The sequence below is a fragment of the Camellia sinensis genome, chromosome 14, assembly GCF_055761805.1.
Source record: "Camellia sinensis isolate YWXY chromosome 14, ASM5576180v1, whole genome shotgun sequence".
NCBI lineage: Eukaryota > Viridiplantae > Streptophyta > Magnoliopsida > Ericales > Theaceae > Camellia > Camellia sinensis.
In genome coordinates this window covers 114,317,380-114,343,104 of record NC_138974.1, presented here as the reverse complement: position 1 = coordinate 114,343,104, position 25,725 = coordinate 114,317,380, and the positions used below count along the sequence as shown (strand labels likewise).

Genomic DNA, 25,725 nt, shown 5'->3' with positions numbered 1-25,725 from the left:
TTTTTTTTTCGAAAATTTTCCAGTCAGACACGCAGTGACACGTTTTAGACACGCAGGTGTGGATCAAAGAAGCCCATGACCTGTTGGAGAGGAGAAAGAGAGAGAGAGCCTGAGACAGATCGATGAGAGAGAGAGGGAGATAGATCGAGGGATCAAGGGAAGAGATCGAGGGAAAGAGAGAGATAGACCGAGGAAAGAGAGAAAAAATCCTAACCTATTTTGACTTGGTCTTCTGTGTTCTTCTTCTCGGTCTTCTTCTTCTTCTCTTTGTCTTCTTCTTTTCATCTTTTGTCTTCTTCTTCTTCTTTTCTCTGATTTTGTTTATTTTGTGTCTCTCTCCCCCATTTTCTGTGTCTTTTCCTTCCTTTAATTTCTTTTTTATTTATTTATTTATTTATATCCATGTTTTTATTAAAATTTATAAAACAAATTATTTTTATTTGAAAAAAAATCAATTTTTATTAAAAAATTTAGGTAATGTGTTTAATAATTTTATTATTAATATAATTTTATAGGAACTAATGATTTTTTTTTGTTTATAAATTTTAGATATATAATAAACAAATAAAATTATATATATTAAACGTGTCCCTAGCGTATCGTGTCCCCCATTTTTTAAAAATTTGCGTATCAGAGTGTTCGTGCATCATAGGTCTTAATGTTGTGCATGAAATTTAATAAATACCACAAAGTCAATATCTAAAGCAACCGTTATAAGTTGATTGAGATTATCCACCTGTTTTCATTAGGGAAATTGCATTTAAGTGGTGCAGTGAAAAAATATTTTCATTTTCATGGTGGTGCAAGTTTTCTATGTGCATGGTGCAAATCATTCTTGTGCATGGTGCAATTCCGTCTATAGTGCAATTACTTTTTTACTGCTCCACTGATTTGCAATTTCCCCTTTTTATTATCTTCCAATATGTTACATTTGCGTATACTTGTATACTGTTTATACTTTCATAATTGGATTCCTGATGCCAATTCCTCGTTTCTGTTTTGGTTTGTATTTGCTGTCAAATTAGGTTCCAAATGCATCACCAACAGCAGCTTCTGCTAGCTCTAATATGTACGATGCTGCAGTATTAGATGCTTGTGAGCAAATAAAAGCACGGATAGAGCTTGTCACCTCACAGCAGAAATTTAATTCTTTTGCGGAGGTACTCTTCTTATGATACCTGTAAACCACTCTTACAAGATGCCATTTTTCTCCCATGTTGGAGAAGATATTCATTTTTTAGTCTCTTGAAATTAATTGATGCAAGGTTGAAGAAAGTAGTTGTCATATTCAAAACAATTTAGTTTCATTTTCCAAATTCAATTTTTTTTTTTTTTGTTTTTGTTTTTTTGTTTGTTTTTTTTAGGTTGGGGGGTGTGTGTTTGTCAGATAGTTTGACATGCATTGTTGGGCCATTTCCTAATAGCTTAAGCTTTTGGGACAATTTTTGACTTGACAACATATATAAATTTATTGGCATGCATTACCCCCATGATTGTCAAATCTCAAATTGAATCATGAATTGAATTTCTAAAAAACTGAATCGTGAATCAAGTCGAATCATATATATATATATACATATAATTTCATAAAAATATACATATTTATATACATATAAAATCGCAAATATAGTGCTTAAAATGAAAAAAAATAACAATCAAATATAAATTTCTTGCATCATTGTTTCATTGATTTAAGAGGAAGCTCCAAAAGTTTATAGATCAATGTTCAAACTTCAAAAACTAGCTCTTGACAAAATTCAAAATCCAAAATGACATCATTAGGCTTAGGCATAGTGGCATACAACACAACAGACTATTGAACTTCTAATTTCTAAATTTCAGTCATGTCATCATCAAGAACATCGATCAATTCATCATCTTCATTTCCAACGTCTACTTGCTCAATATTTTCTAACTCATCATCATTATCATCATCATCTACTTCAACCAATTGTTTCCATTTACTTGTCTTGTTGAGATTTCTAGGCCCTACAAATAAGAGTAAGAAGTTTTGTGTCATCATTTTAAACATTAAGGAAGTAGACCCATGAACTTTGAATGCATAAAAGTATTTTACCTCTCTTCCTCTTTTTGCTACTTGATCCCGCTTGAACTTGAAAACATTCATCAATATCTAGCCAGGTGGTGTCCTCAGGTGAGGTAGGATCTTATTTTTCAATTTTCCACTCATCATCGGATTCCACATCCAATAGAGAAATAGGATCATAGGCATCCCCTTGTTCTACCCTTTTTTAGTGTCTTGCTTCTAATCGGAGATTATACTTTGTGAACACTAGTGCATTAAGCCTTTATTGTTCCAATCGATTCCTTCTCTTAGTACGTACCTATTAAAGGAGAAGGGTTGAATTAGGATTTATTATTTATTTGAAAACTAAAATATTTATTGAAATTAATTTATATTTTTTTTATACCCGATCAAATGTACTCCAGTTTCTTTCACAACCAGTTGCATTACAAGTCAAGCTAAGAACATGAATGACAAGAGTTTGAAGTTCTTTACAGCCTCCTCCAAAAGAGGCCCACCACAAGGCTATCAAGTATTAACAAAAATTAATCACAACTTTAGTAAAACAAATGGGAATCTTAAATAAATGTAAAGTTAATGTTATTCCAAGTTGTTTCTTGCTTCGCATTTGAATGGCCATCTCCATCCTAAACATGTTTTCCGCATGGTGAAACTAATCTATTTGCATGTTCACCTTTTCTCGCAATTGACAAGTGGGCCACATCCTTTCAATTGTCTCATAAAGTCCCTTCTTTATCTCATAATCCACATTAAAAGCAAGAGCATAATGAAACCTTTATTGGGATTTAAGTAAAAGAATTGTAATTCACTAATAATTAACTAGTAAAATAATATACAAATAAATAAATATTAGTTATTACCTTGGATTATGCAGATAATATGCAGCTGCATGAAGAGGCCTCTGCAGCTGCATGCCCCATATCAAATCGATGATATCCCAAATCAGTTTATACCTTATTTGTACTCCAAAATTGTTTGCTATTTGCTCCTTTGCCTTATCCATTGCTTCGTAGATGTATCGCATTGCAGGCTTGGCATCCCCGTCAACAAGTCTCAAAACCTTTACTAATGGGAGTGTACACTTAAGACAATATTGGATCGAGGACCAAAAATTCTTGTTAGCTAAAAGGACATCTCTTAGTATTAACCCATCAGCTTTCTTTGAATAAGGACTTCTTCGCCATTCTTCAGAAGCAAACATTGCCCTCAATTCAATCTTCGACTCATGTAGACGCCTCAAAGTTAAATAGGACGGTAAATCTAGTGACAACAAGTCTTGTCAACTCTTTTTTTGTGTACGTCCTCATCAAGTTCAAGACCCAGGCATGTCTAAAATTAAAAATAATTTTGTTAGTAAAGTGAAACTATAAAACAAACTTAAATAACTCATATAATAAAATAAACAATTACAAATATGGAAATAAGTTACCTATAGATGTAAACTGCAATCTTTCTTACCTTTTACGTAGTATCCTTATATCAGTCAGAATTAGATCCACACAGTACGCAACACAAGAGATCAAAACAATTGATTTCTCTTTTTCATCAACATTGATCCAGTTTTTACATAAGCGGATGCACTATTAGATGAAAAAGAGAAAGTGCTGAGAGTTTTTGCAGAATTTTACGAGTCGAGGATGGTTAATCTGAGTTCAAATGCCACATTTATCTGTTTAATTTCTAAGAAAGTGAATGCAGTTAGAATTGGAGATTTTAGTCCCATTCGTTTGGTTACACCACTTTACAAGATTTTGGGGAAGATTTTTGTCATGACCCGAACCCACCGCTAGAGGTTTGGGTCATAACTGGCCAGTAATTATGAGCTTACCTATGGCCTCAGACAGAAATTCAGAACATAATTAAATATATGGGGCCAGAAGCGGAAGCAAAATAATAAAATTCTCCAATGAGCTATGTATATATGACATAACAAAAACATCTTATACGTTAATAACTTACAATCATACAAACACACACTAATTATACATTCATTTTAGACTACATGTACAAAGACTTATACATAAGAGTATTATTCACAAACTTACAAAACTTAAACTTCTTAAAAACAAAAAATGGTCAAACATGACCAATAAAAACAAAACGAATGACAAAAGCCTCATCCTAGAGGCATCCTTGGCTGATTTCACAAAACACGATAATCTCCTATAGGTTCACTAAGGCTGGACATCTTGCTACTCACCTATATACATATGTATAACGGAGTGAGCTAAAACCTAGTGAATAATATCAAAGTAAAGATGTTACATGAATGAGCTTTTATTATTTAATATAATTATTCTCATATTAAAATTCTTGACATAGTAGAACGACCTCGCTTCCAAAAATTGACATAATGACATCTGGTTCAACATATAGCAAAAATAAAGAACATAAGAGATCATAACTTGGCAGAATGCCCTTGGGTCCAATTGAATATAGTTGTAGAATGACCATTTTGTCAACACATAACAGATATTTCAAATTTGTTAGATAATCAAAATAACCTTAGGTGCATCTTATCAGATATATAGAACGACCTTAGGTTCACCATATACATTCATACTTCGTCATTCACATATTTAGATATTATGTTGATCGGATAGATAGAAGGCACATTCATACTTTCCAAATTACAACTTCAGAAAATAGAAAATAGAACATAAGAAAATATCTTTACTAGATATTACTCACAACAATTTGTTTGTTGGCATGGCTTCGTGGATGAACCTACACAATACGTAAACACATACACACAGTGGAACACATTGCTTGATCATTCTTAACTTATCGAATTCCTTAAAGTCCAATTATTACTTATTACTTTATTTATGAGGCTTAATTCATGCCTACGGACATTCTGAAAGAAATGAGAATGAAGATATAAACAGAATACAACTTTTCAAAATGTGCTAAAACAAGATAGTTTGCTCAAGCGGTCCTTTAGTCTACAATAGTACTGATGGTCGCTCAAGCTAAGGTGTGAAGAAAGTTGAGGTCGCTCGAGCAGTCTCTTGAGTGCAATACTCTACGAGTGGTCACTTGAGTGCAATACTCTGCAAAAATACTGGTAACTCTCATTGTGCATTCAAGCAGTGACTTCATCACTTGAGCGATGAGGCAGAATTTGGGGTTTCCAAAACATAATTTTACGTTTCAAAACTTGAGTCTTTAAGTCAAAAACTTGCATGGCTTGTACATAATCTTGCAAACACTTAGAAAATCATGAATATGTAACCAATTCAAACCCTTAGCTCAAAACTCCATGATTTCATCAAATTGAAGCTTGAACTTCAAAAATTCTTCATAAATGGAATTTTAATCTTCATGCATGTATGAACTTGTTTCCAATTCTTCTTTTACAACTTTCAAAACATGAAATTGAACTTCAAAGCTCTTTAAATCATGGATGCATGTATGGTTCAACTCTCAATTCAAACATAGATAACAAAATCATGCTAAAACATTATGGAACTACTCAAAATCATGCATGCATGTATGCCTAGCTTTCAAATTCATCATCTTTAGCTCAATTCTTGTGTTTAATCTTATAAACTTCTTGAATTCATATGTTAGGTGAGTTATCATCAAGAATTGAGGTTGAATTTCATACCTAGAGCCTTGAATTACACTTGCTTTAGCAAAACTTGAGTTCCTCTCCTTAGTTCTTCAATCTCGTTGCAAAATCTCCAAGATTAAGTTTCCTCTCTCTCTAAAATGAAGTCTCTCTCTAGAATTCTTTCTTAGCAGAATTTGAGCTCAAGAATAAGTTAACTCTCTTCTATTATTATATATATAGGTGATATTAGATTAGTTCACTAATTAAGGATTAAGTTAACTAATCAAGGCTAAAGTTTAATTAATTAAACTTAATTTTTCTGAACTGAATCAAATTTTAATCAAACTTCTCAATGGGTCCCAAAAATTATGCCATCCTAATTAAACTCGTAAATTTCAGTTTCTAAAATCATTAAGGCTTTCAATTTTAAATTTAAAGCAGAAATCACGACAGATAATTCATCAATGAACAAATATGTATACAAATTACACATCAAACATATAATTGACATTCAAAATTAAACAAAAATAAGTATAATACGTGATGGGGTTATCACAGTTTTATCGAAAAGGCTTAGGCCATTTCTGGGGGATACGATGTCCGTGGCACAAGGAGCTTTTGTAAAGGGTAGATAGATTCTAGATGTGGCTTTGGTGGCAAATGAGGTGGGGGGAAAATGTAGAAGTCTTAGGAAGGAGGGTCTTATTTTCAAGGTTGATTTTGATAAAGCATATGATCACGTGGATTGGCAGTTTTTGGATTTTGTAATGGATAGGAAAGGTTATGGTGAACGATGGAGATCTTGGATTAGGGGATGTTTGTTGACGTGTAATATGTCAGTTTTAGTCAATGGTAAACAAGGGGAAAGTTTCAAGGCTTCGAGAGGACTACATCAGGGGGATCCATTATCCTTTTTTTTTAATTTTTTTTATATTTATTTTGGTGGTTGATGTGTTACGAAGGATGGTTGATAGAGCTAAAGAGGTAGGTCTTTTTGAGGGGTTAGAGGTTGGAAGGGATAGAGTTAGGGTGACTCACTTGCAGTATGTGCTAATGATATAACCTTTTTTTTCTTTGGGGGATGAGAGTCAGATAGGTAATCTTTTTGCGGTATTGAGACTTTTTGGGGTACTGTAACAGCGCCCGCGTGGGCCTCGTGCTACAGTTCGGACTCGATTTGTGTCACGGTTCTTAATCTGAACCAAAGAGTCCAAATCTGGCAAATCGTTTTGAGAAACAGATTTTTGAGAAAGTAGTGCCAAACATGGACTGCTTTGCCAGATACAGAGTCGCCACCTAAATATTTTTAAAATGGGGAAATTTAGGAAACCCTGACTCGGTGCCGAAGGCCACATGTCCGTCATCACCGGAGTTGTCTCGGCTCGGGAGCTTGGGTACGATCGGGGAAGGTCAGCTATGAGCACCCCCTTTCGCCCGGTCCGAAGACCGGCCTCTACTAACCGTGATATCCGTTTTTGAAAACTTTATGTGTTCTTAAACCGGTTATTAGCCTAGAATTACTATGTTATGCGCGCAGCAAACAAGTATAGACCAAATCGCCCAAATTGGAACAAAACATTTCATGTTTGTTTTGAAAATGGTTTGCTACTCGTAAGTAGGCTAAAATGCAGGTTTTGCCACCTTCAAGTGGGCTTTTGGAAAAGATGGTTTTGCCACTATCTAGTGGGCTTAAAAATCGCAGTTTTAATGCATTCTTCCAATTTAGGTAATTCAACCTCCATCCACAGGCATTCAAGCAGTTATATCACATAAGCATTTAGCCGCATGGCAAGCATACTGTCATGTTAACATTCACACGCATGCGAGATGCTAAAGCGAAAACACTTACATTGTACTCCGAGCCAAAACAGAAAACTAGTTAGCAAACATGCATGCCCTAGTTCATGTTAAAAATGGCTAATGCATCACATGCAAAAATGCAATCTAGGCGGGCTCGGCTAACCCTAAACATGGCATGTGAAAATGCACAATTATCACATATTCGGTTTAGAATTTGAAATATAAATGCAGTTAGCGTGATGTTCCGAGCCTGATGCATGTCAACAAATGCATGAATGCACGCATGCATAGCATAAGGTATGCTAAAATAAATGTGCCCTAATCTACCATCATAAGCAGGTAAATAAAAGGGAGAAAGAAGTGGGGGTTGGAAGACATGCACACACACACCCACACTTATTACAAGTTTGCCCTCGCTCGGAGGGACCAAATAAATATTACAAATTAACTAACTACGCAAGCTAATTAATATTACAAATTAACTAATTTAATTATTCTAAGAAAACAGTAAACCGCCTCGGGAAGCGCGCCACCATGCGTAGACTGCCTCTGTTTTCTTTCCTGTGCTCCTCTGGAGGCTGCCAAAATTTCAGGACTGCTTCCTTAGGCACTGGGGAGTACCACCGGCTGAGTGGAATCACCACCGGCACTGGTATATGTCCATCGGCACAAAATTGAATCTGTCGGCAGAGAAAAGGTTGCCGGCCGGCACCTTACACTGCCGGTCGGCAAAGAAAGTCTGCTGGACCTGCAATTCACAGCTACAGAGGGCAAAACGAGGCATGGCAGCGCAATTCAAGGCATGTATGCATCGACCATATCCCTTATCATTGTAACGACTCAAAGGGACATGTGCCTCGGTTCCCGGGCCACCAATCACGCATTTCCATGCATGATGGCCCAAAGAACCAAGTATGCAACTTTGATTTCAAATGTATGCAAACCAATCAAACAAAACTCCCAATCCCTATCACCCAAGTCAAGGGACAAGGAATGCATGCAAGATGCAATGCAACCTAGGCATACAAGCTAAGAATGCAACATGGCATGGCAAGGCACTTATGCAAGCATACAAGCATACATATGGCAATGCAAATAGATGAAAGATGGACTTATACATGAATTAGGCAGCTCTAGTTAGGCCCAAAACAGTGGCCAATGGAAGAAAATGAAGTGCCTCGAAATGCATGCGCACGGGCACGCAAACCGAGGCAAAGGCATATGCAATGCAATGGCTAAAATGGCATATAGAATGCAACATGGACTTATACTAACATGAGAGAGCCTCAGCCACACTCACATAAGAGGCCGATGAATGAAAATGAAGTGCCTCGAAATGCGTGCGCACGGGCACGCAAACCGAGGCAATGGCATACGCAATGCAATGGCATGGAAATGATATGAAAACATGCCAATGGGATTTCAGCAGCAAAATGAGGGGCAAAACAGCCCCGAAATGAGGCGAAAGTATGCCCGATGCATGGAATTCCTCCCGAAATGCGAAATTAGGCACCCGAAATGGCTTACAGCTATACAAAGCATGCATAATATGGACATGGAGCATGAAGACAGAAGCAAGACAGCTCTGAGACAAGAATTTTTACAGTTTATGACATGGCCAATCAGCAAGCAAAGATGGGGCTAAAATGGCATACAAAAACGGCCCTAAACATGCGATTATGAAGCAACTCACAGCTGCTGTCCCCAAACATGTTAGGGCCCTTCAACAACATTGAATAGGGGCCCAAAATATGCACATTTACAGTTCATGGCAAGGCTCAAAAACAGAAACAAGCATGGCAAACAATTTATGCAAGATTAAGGCCACAAGAGGGCTATAACATGAAGTACACAAAATATTCATCAAACAGCCAAAGACCCTAAATAAAACATGTTCAGGAGGTCAAAATAAAGCCACTTTTAGTTCGGACCAAGGTCCAAAAACAGCAACATCAGGGGCTGCCAAGACATGCAAAAATGGGACCAAAAAGAGGATATAAAGGGGAGTACAACATGGAAGTCCCAAACAGTGTTGAGCCCTTCTTCAATGTTGAAGAAGGGCTCAAAATAAGCCTATCTTCAGTTTACATCAGGCTCAAAACCAGATTACACATAGGCCAAAAATAACATGCAAGATTAGGGCCTAAATGAGAGATAAAGAAGGAAGTGCTAGCTACTATCCTCAAACAGCAAGAGGTCCTCAATCAAACGTAAAGAGGACCTCAAAATATGATGATTTTAAGTTTAGGTCGGAGCCCAAAAGTGCAAGCAACTATGGCTTAGATATAGGCCAAAAAAATGCGCAAAAGAGGGAAAATGAGACTCACCCTTGTAGAACCAAACTTTAGCAACCTTTGGACTGAGTTTGGGAGCCTTTAACCTCTGGAGGACAGCCTCAAGCTGCTGGAATGGGCGTTGGATGCCTTGTGCTATGAGTTGATGAAGAAATGGCCCAAGAACAAGGGTGTTTGATCACTATAACACTCCCAAATGTAGAGAGAGAGGGAGATATAGAGAGAGAGGGTGATATATATGTTATATGTATGTATTAGGTCTGGTTTTGCTGAACCAAAACAATGGAGGAGGATGGCTTCTTTATATAGGCAAGGAAAATGACATAAAGCTTCTCAAAGAAGCTATACAAAAGGGTCAAAGGGACCAAGCTTCTAAGAGAAGCTAATGCAAAGGTGCAAGCTTCTTGAGGAAGCCAAGACAAGGGGTCAAAGCTTCCTCAAGAAGCTTTGAGCAAAGGGTGCAAAAAAAGGGTCAAAAGGTGTGCAAATGGTGCAAAACAGCCACACACTTGCATGGGGAGCAGGGTCTGTGCATTCCAGCTGCCACAGCTGGCATCCATTCAATCTGTAGAATACTCCGGAAGGTCATCGGCTAGCAAAAAAGGCCGGTCGGCTACTTTAACCTGCCGGTCGGCACAATAAATGGCCGGTCGGCACAATAAATTGCCGGCCGGCACAAACAGAGTGCCGATGGGTGGCCGGTGAGGTCAAAAAAGTGCCGGTGGATGTCCAGATTGAAGCCCCGGAAGTTAGCTTTCCAATGGCGCAAACCTTGCATTAAAATTCCTTCTGTGCAAAAAGTTATGCCCTTTTCCGTGAAGCCGCGCAGATTCGATCCAACCGGGATGATACCCAACTTCAACCAATCATATCTCCCCCACCCGGACTTGGCCCTAGGAGATTCTTGAGTGCAAAATGAAGCCCCGGAAGTAAGCTTTCCGACGGTGGTGGCCCCATAGCTAAACTCCAAGTGTACAGACAGATAAGCCCGATTCAGCGAGGACTGCTCGACTCGCTTCTATCCGGATTCATGCCGAACTTCTCCCAAGCTAGTTTTCTCCTCTCCTTTCCTCTTTTCTTCAACTCCAAAACCCTAAACAAAGTGTTTTGAAAGATTTGCCTCTCTTCTTGCCGAAGAAACTGATTCTTTGCCCTGCACATCTCTCAACACCGAGCAAACCATTAGTAGTGCCCAAGTCTTAAGGGCGGTCAAAAATGGGGTGTCTACAGGTACTCTCAAAGCTTAAGGTTAATTTGGAAAAAATAGTGTGGTGGGTATTAATATGCAACATAATCAGCTTCAGAGGAAGGCTACACTTCTTGAATGTAGGATTGAGGCATTTCCTTTCAAATACTTGGGACTTCCACTAGGGGGTAATCCTAGAAGTGAATCATTTTGGAGTCCAGTTTTGGAAAAGATTGCCAAAAGGTTGGAAGAGTGGAGTAAGGCTTTGCTCACGCACGGGGGAAGATATACTTCAGTTAAGACAGTTTTAAGTGATGTTTCCATTTTTTTTTATTATTTTATTATTTTTTTATCCTTGTTCAAAATTCCTGTGAAGGTAGTGAGGCCATTAGAAAAGATGATGAGGGATTTTCTATGGGAAGGTAAGGATGAGGGGAAGAAGGATTACTTGGTGAATTTGGAGATAGTTTCATTCCCAAAGGACAAAGGAGGTTTGGCCATTGGTAACATTATGGTTAGGAACATGGCTCTACTTGGAAAATGGTTATGGAGATTTCTAGTTGAGAGTGATTCACTCTGGCATTTTGTAATTAGAAGCAAGTATGGGACTCAGGATAATGGAAGGGTTCACAAGTGGTTTTGAGGGGCAATTCTTGGCCTCCTTGGAAGTCAATTTCTCAAATCTATTCACTTTGGTCTCATTTTGTTTCTGTAAGGGTGGGGAATGAGGAACTTGTTCATTTTTGGAAGGATGTTTGGGTGGGCTCTTCCTCTTTTACTTCAGATTTTCCACATCTATATAGGGTGGCTTGGTCTCATAATTGTTCTGTCGCTTCCATCGCTTGCACTTTTTTGGTTCCTATCTCTTGGAATTTTAATTTTTCTAGAAATCTCAATGACAGAGAGACTGCACAGTTGACATCTTTGTTCTCAAGACTTGACCACTTTTCGTTGTCTCCTCTTGTGGTAGATAAGAGAGTTTAGGCTCTTCGTTCATCGGTTATTTTTTCTTGCAAGTCCTTTTTCAACAAAATCATTGATATTCCTCATGTCCATCACTTTCCTTTTCGTAAAAGAATTTGGAAAGCTTGTGTGCCTCTTAAGGTGAAGGTGTTCATGTGGTCCTTGGTTCATGGAGGCATTTTGAAAAGTGATACATTGCAAAAAGGAGACCTAATCGTTGTCTAAGTCCTCAATGGTGCATTATGTGTTGTAAGGACAGTGAATCTATGGATCATTTATTTTTGCATTATCCAGTTGCTTTGAGCTTATGATGCAGGCCGTTTCTTTTGAAGGATGTTTTGTGGGTGGCACCAAGAGGCAGTGCACAAATGCTACTAATTGATTTTCATGATTTGGGAAGATTGAAGAGGACAGAGGTGTTATGGTCTTCTGCCGTCTTTGCAATCTTTTGGTGTTATGGTTAGAGAGGAATGCATAGGTTTTTGAAGATAAATCTCAAGATGTGAATTTTCAGCTGGATAAAGTTTGTCACTTAGCTTCCTTTTAGGCTTTGATGATTTGAAGGAAGTTCCGATATTTTTGTTAGCGAGAGATTGAATGTCGGTGTGTTCCATGTAGGAGTTTTTTTATAGATAAAGTCTTTGTGATGTCTACGTATTTTCTTTTCTTTTCTTTGTTTCTCTTTTGTTGAGGGTGTTGAATATATAAATTAGAATATTTTTATTTTTAGTATATTGTATAAAATCCGTGATTTTATAAATCACGAATTTAGTGCCTTGTTTATATTGTTTCCTAAATTGCATCATGAATGTATTATATATACATGGCCTCTACCTCATTCATAGGTAAGCTAAACACTTTCTTTCCATTCTATTGAGGATGCCTCATCCTCGTCTCTCTCTCTCTCTCTCTCTCTCTCTCTCTCTCTCTCTCTCTTGTTTTTGTTTTTGTTTTTGTTTTTATTTTTTTTTTATTAATCAATAAAATTTTTTTCAAAAAAATAAAAATGATTCCAATGATTCTGACTTGGAATTAGACAATTCTTTTGAATTTACAATTCTAGTGTGCGATTCGAATCGTTATATACAAAAATCGTATTGAATCGTATGATTCAAGCAACCGTGATTACTCCTTTTTTGTGTGATTATTTGATATTAAAATTTGTTGCATCTATATGCTATTGTAATAGTCACTTGTAGGCTCCCATTGTAACAGTATAGACGGATTGGACTTCAACTCCTACGAGAGCTCATGATAGACTCTCCTCTAGATCCTGTGGATGGTGGATGGAATGGAAGGAGTGCATCCATGTTAACCAAGCTGGTAATTTTTTAATGAAAGTAATTTGGTGACACAAGGATCAAAATCCTACGTCAGGTTGACAAGCCAGTATTTTGGTATCCATAATTACTTGAGGAAAAGTTGAAAGTAATTTGACAACCAAATAACCTTATTTTGGGAAGAAAATAGGTTGACATCACTCTGAAAGACTGGGTGCTTATTGTTTTTTTTTTTTTGATCGGCAAAACAAAGAAGCTTTATTGATGAAAGTATAGTACAAAGTACAAGATAAAATACATCAATAAAGAAAAGCGAGCACAAAAGCATCACAATATGATGTACATACATTTCTTAACATGCTCCTTTTCTCAATGGACTAGTTCACATGTTCATTTTAAGGTTGTTCAGTTAATGATCAGGGATATACTAATTTTTTATCACTGAGAAACTGGCTTGTGTTTCAATTATTTTCAGTTGGCAACTGCATGTTATATGGAGCGAATTGATCTCTCTGCTCATGGATTTTACATTACACCTGATATTGGATTTGACTGGAAAACTGGTAAAGGAAATCCCTTCAGGTACTTCACCTATGGGGCTGCATTTGCAAAGGTCGAAATTGACACATTGACTGGGGATTTCCACACAAGGACAACAAACATTTTCCTTGATCTTGGATATTCTATCAATCCAGCAATTGATGTTGGACAGCTTTCCCCCTTCTCTTGCTTTTATCTTGTTCTTTTTTTGTGAAAATGTTAGTGTTGCAAATTGAGCGTTTATTCATCATGATGGGGATTATTTTTTTTTTGGATAGAAATGACAAGCACTGTTTTCAATGCCTGTTTTCCTCTTCATGCAAAATAGAAGCGGTGGATCCAACTTCTCAATTTTGTTATATATAAAATTTTGCTTTGGATTACAAAGAACAGCATGTATGGAGAAGTCTAGACCATTTTACTGGCAACAAATTACATGTAAATAGGCTCAAGTAGTAATTATTGCAGTGAGGCATATGCTTTCTTTATGCTGGAAAAGTTGGACTGGAACAATTTTCACATAAGATTTTTCATTAAGTTCTTTTTTCTGTTGGTAAAGAAAAAAAATCATCAAAAACACCAAAAGGGGTGCAACCTCTATACATGAGTATACAAGGTCAGTATAAAGTACTAACAAAGTTAAGCTCTGCTATAGAATCTATAAGGAATATTGAAAAAAAAAAAGGAAAAAAAATTCTCTAATTTGAAAATAAAAACTATGCAGTAGTAACTAACCCAAGGATTGACCTATGCATGATCCATTGTACACTGGATGTAGAAAAAAGAAAGTTCCATACATCATGAATCACCACACAATGAGATGGTGATACATGGATGCCGCTTCGTTTCTACACATGTGGAATCAATTGGGAATGAGATGTAGACTCAGGTATGAGTGTCAGGTGCAAGTGTGTACCTAGGGGTTGAACCCGTCAAACCTCTAGTTGAAGTATATGTGGACTTAACAAAAAAAAGGGTCGTCTTTTTTTTCAAATTAAGATTCTTTTTTTATATCTTTAATCTATTTTGTGGGATACAAAAATGTTTCTTGTAACATGTCAAAAACTAACTATATAGCAATTGTACAACAAAAAATAAATGCAATGACAGTGTCAAATACAAATATGTAACAAAACAACTGATCAACAGGTTTGCTAAGTGCATATCTGATGGGAAGTATTGGACACATACCCTATATCTTTATCTAAGTGTCAAGTGTCCGACATACTTGATTTATTTTGACGAGTCCATGTAACATAATTGGTGACCAAGGCTTCATTGGTTTGTGGGACTAAACGGGCGAGATTGGCTATATTCCTCGTGGACCATTTATTTCATCTTTGTGTCACCAAAAAGGGGGCAGATAAGTTATTTGGTTTGGATAAGTTGTCGCATGTATGTGGGATAAGACAATGTCCCACATAAGTTTGTCCTAGGATTAGGTGAATGGTGGGATAAGGCTTGGCATGAAATCCAACACTGATAAATGTGTAAATATGTTATCCTATCCCACCCCAAAACACCAAATAATTGTTGTGTTAAAGTCTAAAATGGTCCTAGGACTATTAGTCTCTAGACATCCAAATCCAATCCCTTCTAATCCCATCTGCAAAGTGTGTTTGATTGGGGGGGGGGGGGAGGGGGATTATTTACTGTGAGGATTGGATTTTTAGTCTGTCGAACATGGAGTCCGGCCGGACTCCATATCCCTCATATGAGGGACTAAACAATCCGCTTTTTTTTTTTTTTTTTTTTGGGAGGGGGGAGGGGGTGGATTTTTTCCATGGGATTAGTATCTCACGGGACTAATGTACGAAATGTCCATTTTACTCTCATGCTATTACTTAGTAAACAATTGAAAAAAGGTAAAACAGTCTTTTGAACATTTATAAATTATTTTTTTAGTATTGTTAATTTAAAATTATATATTAAATAAAAAATAAAAAATATAAATTAAATTAAATTAAAAATTATGGCCTTATAAATTAAATTTTTTTAGTGTTGTGAAAAAATTAAATTTATATATTAAATAAAATTATTTTTTTTGGTGTTGTTAATTTAAAATTATATATTAAATAAAAAATATAAATTATAAATTACAATGGTAAAATAGTATTTTAAACATTTATCTTTATCTAGTCCGTCCAACTAAACATTGAATTCACTAAAAATAGTCATTTCTAAACATCTACACCTAATCCCATGAGAAAACAAACACGGGATACACATCCAATCCAACCAAATAATCCGGGGATTCACAGTCTCAGGGTTTAAGTCCGATGGATTCTAATCCTCCCTTATTTAGTCCGTCTAATCAAACACACCCTTTATTCCTTTATATCTACGAACTTTCATGTTGGAAGATTATGGAGTATAAAGAATATTGATTATGCTTATTATTTTTGGGTTCAGAGAACTGCAAAGTGTTTTCAGTGCACACTCTTGTTTGTCCCAGTAGAAACCCTCAATTCCCAAGGATAGAAAAATTATTAGAAAAAATAGATCATGTAATTAATCATACAAACAGATAAAGGGCTATCTATGAGAGAATCTAATTTGCCAACGAACCTTTTCCTATTACTTTGACAAAGGGCTTGTTTTCTCCATACTGGCATAATATATGACTGTTAGTCATTTGCTGTCTTCTAATATATTGTCAATTAGATTCAACTGGGAAGTCAGTGGTGGTCTTTTTTGTTATAATTTTCCAAGAATTATGAATGAACTTGTTAGCACCATAAATCAGCAATTTTTATTATTATTTATTATTTATATAATTGCAGGACATGTGGCATCCTCCTACTCATTTCGAGGTTATGAGAAGTTATGAAGGCATGGAGGGTTATGTGGCATTATGGGAATGAAGATGGAAGAGTGGGTAGTTTTAGGTAGTTATTGGGTAGTTATTGCTGGAAGTTTTTACTTACAAATATTTGTCTATAAATAGCCATTCATGGCTACATTGTAAAGGATCCAGAATTCATAATCAAAGACAATTGATTTTAATATTTCTTGTCATTTTCCTTATCTTAGGAGTAGTTTCACATAGATTTATATTTCGAAACATTTATTTTAAGCATTTCATTTTCAAAACATTTTATGCACTTCCTTTTCGAAGCATAGGAGTAGAAGTAAGTAATTTTTACTATTGATTGTTCACTCAATTATCTTTTTTCGTCTCCCTATTTCTTCTTTTAATTTTTCTTTTCTCTACACTTGGCAATTTTGAAGTCCTTTTTATTGAGGCAAAAGAACTGTCAACGCAATCGGTTGATAATTGGCTTGAAATTAATTTGTAAGGATTTTTCAATCCTTGCCGGCACGCTCACATTTATGATATTTTCCTTCGTAGGAAAAATAAGCCAACAATTTTTGGCACGCCCAGTGGGACGTCAAGTGTAATAATTGGAAAATGAATTGGATTTGTCCATTTCAAATAGCCTAGATGAAATTTATTGGCGTAAACAAGAAATTTTGGATCTTCAAGAAGAGATCCATTTTTTTGATGAAATAAAATTTCATCCCTTGCAATATTATTTGGTGGAAGAAAAAAGACACCATTTAATTGGAGAAATTCATCAACTTGATATGGAAATTCGCCAATGGAATGATGAGTTATCAACTCTCACTACCAAGTCTTTAACTGAGGCCTTAATGGCCAGAATTGGTGAATTTTTTCAGATTTTTTCCATGGTTAAAAATAGCAAAAACAAAGAGTTGATTTCATCAATGGCTCAGGGGGTTCAAGAGTCCGTTTTTAAAGAGCCAAATTATGAGATTAACATAACGAAAGAGCAAGTTCTTGAGCCAAATTTGGCCAAGAATGATGTTCCATGCATGGGTTGGGAGGTCTCAAAACCAATTTTTAGAGAGTCAAGTCATGAAAATAACATATCTATGAGTGATTTTCATAAGCCATTAATGGCTAACATGGAAAAACAACCCACTTTGCCAAATAATTATGAAAATCTATTCGGCAAAAGTCATGTTTTTAAAACAAACATGGTCAAAAATAATGAACAAGCCACTGTTCATGTATTCAATTTTTTTGACATTTTTCAAAATGTCAAAAAGTATGAATTTTCATGGTCACACTATACCACGACTTTTGTTGTTCGAAATCCATTTTGGATTTGTGGATCACATCAAACGTTGACTTTGATGGAATGACTAACCAATAATATTTCGTTATTGCAATATATTGAGCAAAAAAAGTTGTTATTAGTTGATCCATAAAACCATCACCATTTTGTTTTGTGGTTACTTTCGAAGCATGTCTCAAGACACTTCGAAGTAGATTATTCATTGAAATATCATTTTATAGCCATTAATGGCTAGTTAAAATGCCAAACTAATTTCATAATAATCCAACTCTTTAGATTTAGTTCGAAGAGATGTCGTGAGCACTTTCGAAGGATGACTTTAATCCTTTAGTAACATATGTGACTTTCGAAGGGTGGTTTTGTCATCAATAAACACCTTCGAAATGTAACATGGGACAAGAAAGCTTTCGAAATGTGTACCTCCCTTCAAATATATGTAAATTGGCAATTAATTAATTATCGAATAATGCCTATTTTTGGCATGATAATTAGTGGCTTTACTGATAACCATTTTTGTAGCCATTTGTTACATGAAAATGTAACTAGTATTCTATAAAAGTTGGTTCGAAGAACAACGGTTTTGGTGTCTTCGGAGAATTAATAATTGGTTTAAAGCATAAAATTAATATTTTCATTAATTATGTGTGAACCAAAACATACAAAATTTGAATAACCACAATGTTGGCCAAAAGTTGCTTCGAAAGCCATTTTGCCATAATTTTGTAAGGTTCGAAGCACTCTATCTTGCATCAACAACAGCTTTGAAGAAAAAATAGTGATAGTTGTGAACCTTCGAAGCTTTGCCGAGTATTTCCAAGGATGTAATTCGTCCTTTGTTGGCGTTTTCGACCTTCGAATGATAATTGTAGTCCTCTATACCACCTTCGAAGCTGGTTATTTAGCATGTGTAACAGTTTGCTAAGGTGAATCATTGGCTTTGTCTTGAAAATATGTGGTTATCCTTCAAAACTTTTCTGCAATAATATCCCTTCAATGCGTATATATATAATTCGCAACATCTAGTCATAATTTCATGCTCATTCGAAGCACTTTGTTGATATTATTCGAAGTACTTTATTGCTTAGATTAGTCATGTGCTTGATTCGGCCCTTCAAAAATTCAAATAAACATCATTTTTAAGGGCCGCAGGGGGAAATGTTAGCACCATAAATCTGCAATTTTTGTTATTATTTATTATTTATATAATTGCAGGACATGTGGCATCCTCCTACTCATTTGGAGGTTATGAGAAGTTATGAAGGCATGGAGGGTTATGTGGCATCATGGGAATGAAGATGGAAGAGTGGGTAGTTTTAGGTGGTTATTGGGTAGTTATTGCTAGAAGTTTTTTCCTACAAATATTTTTCTATAAATAGCCATTCATGGTTACATTGTAAAGGATCCAGAATTCATAATCAAAGATAATTGATTTGAATATTTCTTGTCATTTTCCTTATCTTAGGAGTAGTTTAACATATATTTATATTTCGAAGCATTTATTTTCAGCATTTCATATTCAAAGCATTTTATGCACTTCTTTTTCGAAGCATAGGAGTAGAAGTAAGTAATTTTCACTATTGATTGTTCACTCAATTATCTTTTTTCGTCTCCCTATTTCTTCTTTTAATTTTTCTTTTCTCTACACTTGGCAATTTTGAAGTCCTCTTTATTGAGGCAAAAGAACCGTCAACACAATCGCTTGATAATTGGCTTGAAATTAATCTGTAATGATTTTTCAATCATTGCTGGCACGCTCGCATTTATGATATTTTCCTTCGTAGGAAAAATAAGCCAATAGAACTTACTACCTATCTAGTTATACACGACTGATTAAAATTGGGCTCACTACAAGAATTACCACTTTTGGCAACAAAAAAATTGGTCGCTAAAAGTCAATTTCTGGTCAGCAAAAGTTATCCGCGACCAATTTTTTTGGTCGCTACTTTGGTCGCCAATTGAGGGTCGGCAAAAGTAATTCGCGACCAAAATTGTGCTTGGTCGGCAAAAGTTGGATTTCGCGACTAAATTTTTGGTCGCTAAATATTTAATTACCGCGACTAATTTATTTTGTCGCCAAAACACTTTGGTCGCAAAAAGTGAAATTTTCCCGACCAAAAAGTTTGGTTGCCAATTATCACATTCAACGACCAAAAAGTTTGGTCGCTAATGGTGACATTCCGCCACCAAAATTTTTGGTCGCCAATCGTGACATTCCGCGACCAAAAAATTTTGGTCGCCAATCGTGACATTCCGCGACCAAAAAAGGTTTTGGTCGCCATTTGTTAATTTTCGCGACCAAAACTTTTGGTCGGCCAAAGTGAGTTTCCACGACCAAGAGCTGTTTTGGTCGGCAATAGATGTATTTTTTGCGACCAAAACTCTTGGTCGGCAATTGTTAATTTTTGCAAAAAAAAATATAATTTATTTGTCACGACTACTAAATTGGTCGCCAAAGCAAGAAAACAATACACCTGTAATTCCTAATAATTCATTCAATCCATAATAAACCTATAATTTTAAAGCATCATTCAAATTAACTGAATCATTAACATTCGACACAATACATAATTCATTAATATTCGACACAATACAACTATTCTAAATTTTCATTCACAAGTCACATCCATCTAGCATAACAATTTGAAACATAACTTGTTACATGCTCAGCCATTTACTTCATTCTAACTATTCTAAGTTTGCTCAGCCATTTACTTCATTCCACCCTAATGTGACATGCTCTCCTCCAGATGGTCCAGACCCTGAGAAATCAAGGGTGAAAACAGCCAGATCACTCGGCTTCAGACGGATAGTATAAGAAGGGCAGCATATGCTTTCCATCTCAGGTTTGTAAAGGAAACAGCCAAATCTTCTCCAACCTCTGTCAAGAAGGGCTAGAGGGCAAAAATATATTGGAGCCCATGAATACAAATACATTTTAATCAACATCTATCCATTTATCGTACAGGACAAAATATTGCCAAAACATCTCATTGTTAATGAATGAACATCACGACCACACCACCTTCCCCAAATATGAATTAATTAATAAACATCTCATTTCATATTTGGATTCATGCCCTAATAAGAGTCTTAACACAGTTTTGTCTACTTATGTGCATGTGCAGCTTTATTTTTATTTTATTCTATTTTTGCACACGCACGCCCGTGTGTGAGAGAGAAAGAGAAAACCAATAATGAAATTCTGAATAGGCAAACGATACCATGCCTACTTGAGTTGAGTCCAACTCTTGGGATGACAACAAGAACCATTTGATTTTAATGATACCATTATTTAAGTATTCCACCAATAGGTTCAAGGCAAGACAGAGTAACCATATTGACTTTCGACTATGGTTCCTATATGCAGTATGTAGGAAGATTGAATCAAGAAACATCTCAACTTGGTGATGCTTCTCTCCCTTTTCTTCCATGCTAGGATTTCACTCTATTTAGTTTCCGAAGAGAAAAAGAGAATTCCAAAATTCTAACATACATTCTCAGCAACCAAACTAAGCACAAAAGAATAATTGAAGAAAAAAAAGTTCTCCCCAATTAAAAAAATGGAAAGCTGAACAAAGAAATTTTACGTGAAAAGTGTGTGAATATCAGCTGTTGTGGAAACCATTTGGCCTGAAAAGTGCAAACATGACAAATTAAATCATTTCATCTACAAATATCAACAATTAGAGGTGATAACCATTTGGCCCTTCCAATCTACACATTTGTACCTTACTCGCCAATTAATTTTTATATCACGTGGTGTCAGATAGTCAATTTCAAATCCCTTTTCACATTTCAACAGTATTACTCACATGCTCTAGCATATGATACAAACCATAAAGTATGGGTGTCGCACTTCAATACTAGTAGTGTATCACAAAGTTATCAGGTGCAGAATAAGATCAATTTAAAGAACAATATGAGAATAAGAAAAAAGATACCAGGAACTCAACATGTATCAAAACTTGATAAATTCAAAGTACCCACCACATATGCGTTGGGCATACGTCAATGAAAACCAGTTTTCAGCTTGCTCAGTGTTAGTGACTTCTTCCTCACTCTCCTAATATACATAAAAGGGAAGAATAAGAATAGGCTATAATCCAAGCAGGTTTCCAGGTTGCTCAAACTATAACTGATCAAAATCAATCCTTCGATCATTTAATTCATTATCATCATAAGGTTGACAAAGGATTTCTATAATCACTTAGTGCTCTTAGTGCTGACATTAAAATAATTTGTCTCCCTCTCAATTTTTCATCACAGTTGGTTGAAAGCAAATATTTGTGGAAGCTCCATGATTTCACAATAATGGAGCAAAAGTGTCGGATGAAATTCATCTTTTGAAAAACTTACTATGAAAATCGAGGTTAGTTTTCTATTCGTACTTAGTTTAGCATTCATCCAGCTGTTAGAACCTTTCAAAATTTTTGAATTTAACTTTTGGAAAAGGCCAGAAAGCCAAGGTAAAGCCAAGTTGCACATAAAGGCAACTAATGATGGTACAGTTCGTGCTGTTGTTTCATGGTATAAATGTTGGTACCGTAATTACTATTTTCTATCAAAATTTTTTCTAGGGATGGTTATTCCAATATCTCAGTTTCTTTTTCAGGTGGGTACTTTAGCTTGATTGTGAAGCGACAATTTTCTATTCCACTGGCCCAAAATGGATAAGTTTCCCATTCAACAAGGAGTTACAATTATCATTCCCTAGTGAGTGAAGGCGTTTTACATTGCTTTATGTAATTATAATGTTCTAAAGTGGTGTTTGGAAGTTGCCTTAGAATGAGGAATCAATTAACATATAAAGCATGATGCTTTTTGGTTATTTGTTTATGTTGTCTCTTAGTTAGAATTAGGGAACAAAAAAGTGAAGGCTAAGGATAGTGCTAAAGCATGTTACTTTAATGAAACACACTTTTTTTTTCATTTTCTTAGTTGGACATCCTAAATCATTTGAAGAAGTAGGTCATATCTACTTCTAGAAATCACACAAGTATTTGAAGTTGGTTGCAAGTAATTTAACTAGAAATTAGATCTCCATATGAATGCATTAATGCATCTTTCTATTGTACTTAAGACTTAATTGGAAGTAATGTATTTACGAAGCTATTCTCAAATTCAGAGTAGGAAATTATACATGTCTACTTTCAGCAAAGGGTTCAATTCTTGAGCAGCTCTTGGTAGATGGTGAACTAAATAAAGCTTACATATTGGGATCCTCCGCATCAAATTCTATAATTTGATTCTCAATTAATAAAAGGTGCATTTTATGATTGTTATTTATTTATTTATTTTAAATTGGTTTTCATTTTATCAAAATTTTAATTTTCTTTGTTTCTTGTCTAGGTTCAAGGGATTGGTGTGACCACTGAAAACAATGTGCTACTTAACACAATCAAACTTAATAGTCCTCAATATAATATGCGCAAACCTTTTATGTATACCTCGCTGGTGTTTCATCATTTGGATGCCCCATTTCATAGGGAAACCAAGTGTAGTTTTCATTATTCATTTTAGAAGACAAACTACAACAATTAACACCCTCTAAAGGTAGACTAGATTCAAATTGGATATGGGCAATATTATTTCTGAATTTCAAAAAATAAAGAAAAAAATGAATCATCAAATAATTTCAGAAGGTAAATCCATCTAGTTCAGTAAACCATAAAAGCACCTCAAAGGAGCATAAGAATAGGCTAACCTCACCAATCCCCATAAAGGCACACATGATAATCAAGAAAGGAAGCCCAACTCTAGCAGCAATAGGTGTCAAAATTGTTGTAGCTGACGACCAGATCACTCCAAAACCCAATACTAGTTTCCCACTAATTTTATTTGCCCAGATACCTCCAAGAATCTATTTGCCAAAGAAATATAAAAAAAATCTAGTTAGTAAAGAAGGATGGCAAGAATTATTCAATAAAAATAAATAAATTACATGGAAGGACAATATCTCATCAAGAGCAATGAAGAGTTGATCACTATTTCAAATGTACAATCACCAAAGTATGTGGATTACAATTTCAACCACTGGCTTAGATGATGATAGCCAGAGACATACAGATTCAAAATCGTGACTATTAATTGTTTCCAGATAAAAGGACCAAGACCCACTATAGGTGATAAACAAGAAGGGTTGTGTGAGTATGTGTGTGCACGCTAGATATATCTGCATTACAATTCTAAAAGTCCAAGTATCAGGGTTGATACAACATATAAATGACATTTGAAGATTAGAACCAATTGCTAGTTCTGAGTTAGTGAAAAAAAAAAAACAATTTTAAACCCCTTAGAACCATATATGTGGGTGGTGGAAGTTAGAAAAAGCACTTTTATGGAGTTTTACATAAATTCTAAAATTGCCTTTTCTAAAATGCAAAAACTGCCAATGTTCGAGTCAACCTGAGTGAGGAGATAGCCCCAGAAAAAGGAAAAGTGAATGAGACCAACTGTTGCACTGTTCTAGTTAAACTCTTGTGACATTGGAAGTATTGCAGTAAAACTGCCAATGTTTGAGTCAAGCTGAGTGGGGAGATAGCCCCAGAAAAAGGAAGACTGAATGAGACCAGCTGTTGCACCGTTCCAGTTAAACTCTTGTGAAAATGGAAGCATTGCAATGCTCATATTCACCTAACAAGAAAAATTTAGAGCAGTTAGAATTTGAAAATATGATTTCATCTTGGTTAAGAATTGTTCAATATAATAGAACTGCCTTGCAGGTTGCAACTACGTAGGAGGAGAAGAAATATTCACAGTGAAAGCTAAAAATTATTTCAGAAAATATAGAAGAAAAAAAAGATTCAAGATTTGGTTTTTATAGACTATCCTCTGTTTCCCAATTACCAAATAAAGTAGCTGAGGAAAATACTCAATTTTTAATGATTCCTCATTTTGATATTTGCTCAAATTTAGGTCATTTGGAAAGAATGAAGTAAAATCTCACTGGTATTGCTTAATGCGAACAACTAATTGGCTTCGGTTGGTGAATTTTTTTTTTTTGGGTGAATAAGACATAAAATAGAACAAAAAAATTTACAAGTTTATAGGGGACATGCCCTAGGCCCTACCCACACAACACAACAGCTAAGAAGCCACATGTAATGAAACCACTGAAGCAAAGCCACACAACAACAGCCAACAAAAAAAACATCTAAAAGAAGGAAAAAAAATTAACAAACTAACTAACAAAACCTGCCTTCAACCATCTTCATTGAGCATAGGCACCACACAGAGCAAACCGAACAAAATATTGTTCAAGAACCATGTCCAGTAGAGGATAGGGGTCTTACACAAAAAAGCCAACAACAAAAAGAAAACTGCAACCAGCAAATGAGAGAAACAAGCCACAAAAGGCCAATTCAACAAACACAGAGGCAGCACAATGCGGAGACAGCCTAGACAACATAGATACAACAACAGAGAAACTGTAGCCGTAGCCCTAAGCCCAACGATTGGTGAAATTTAACAGTCCAGAATCCAATTCATCCATGAAAATGAAAACAAATAAACTCAACAAATCCAAATATTTGTGGAAAAAAAAAAGACTCAAACGAATAGAGGAGAGTATGGTGAAAGAGACCGATACGGGGATGAGGTTTGAGACCAGCCGTGGCTATCCTCTTCGCGAAAGCTTCTCGGTACTTCGACATGTCAATTCGGTCGTCTTGTCGACTGGAAAAATTGCAGAGTAAGTGATTGATGGACGCATTTGAGGGATTTAGAGGAAGGCAATTCAATGGTTCAAAATAGTGATGGGGCTTTTGATTTTGCCTTTGCCTTTGTTTCTTACTACAGAAAGAGCAATAATGGTGGAGCAAGGGTTATGGTCAGTCACTCTCCCTCTCCCCTCCACCCCTCTCTCTCTCTCTCTCTCTCTCTCTCTCTCTCTCTCTTATGTGCCTTTTGACGAACCCTAGTTCTTTTGATTATAAAAAGCTCAAGAGTTAAATGTAT

General features: G+C 35.7%; 1 pseudogene; it reads left to right on the top strand.

The window, feature by feature from the left end:
* The window catches only part of LOC114280135 (xanthine dehydrogenase 1-like), a 184,479-nt pseudogene that overhangs the window by 153,430 nt on the left and 5,324 nt on the right, over nt 1–25,725 (top strand).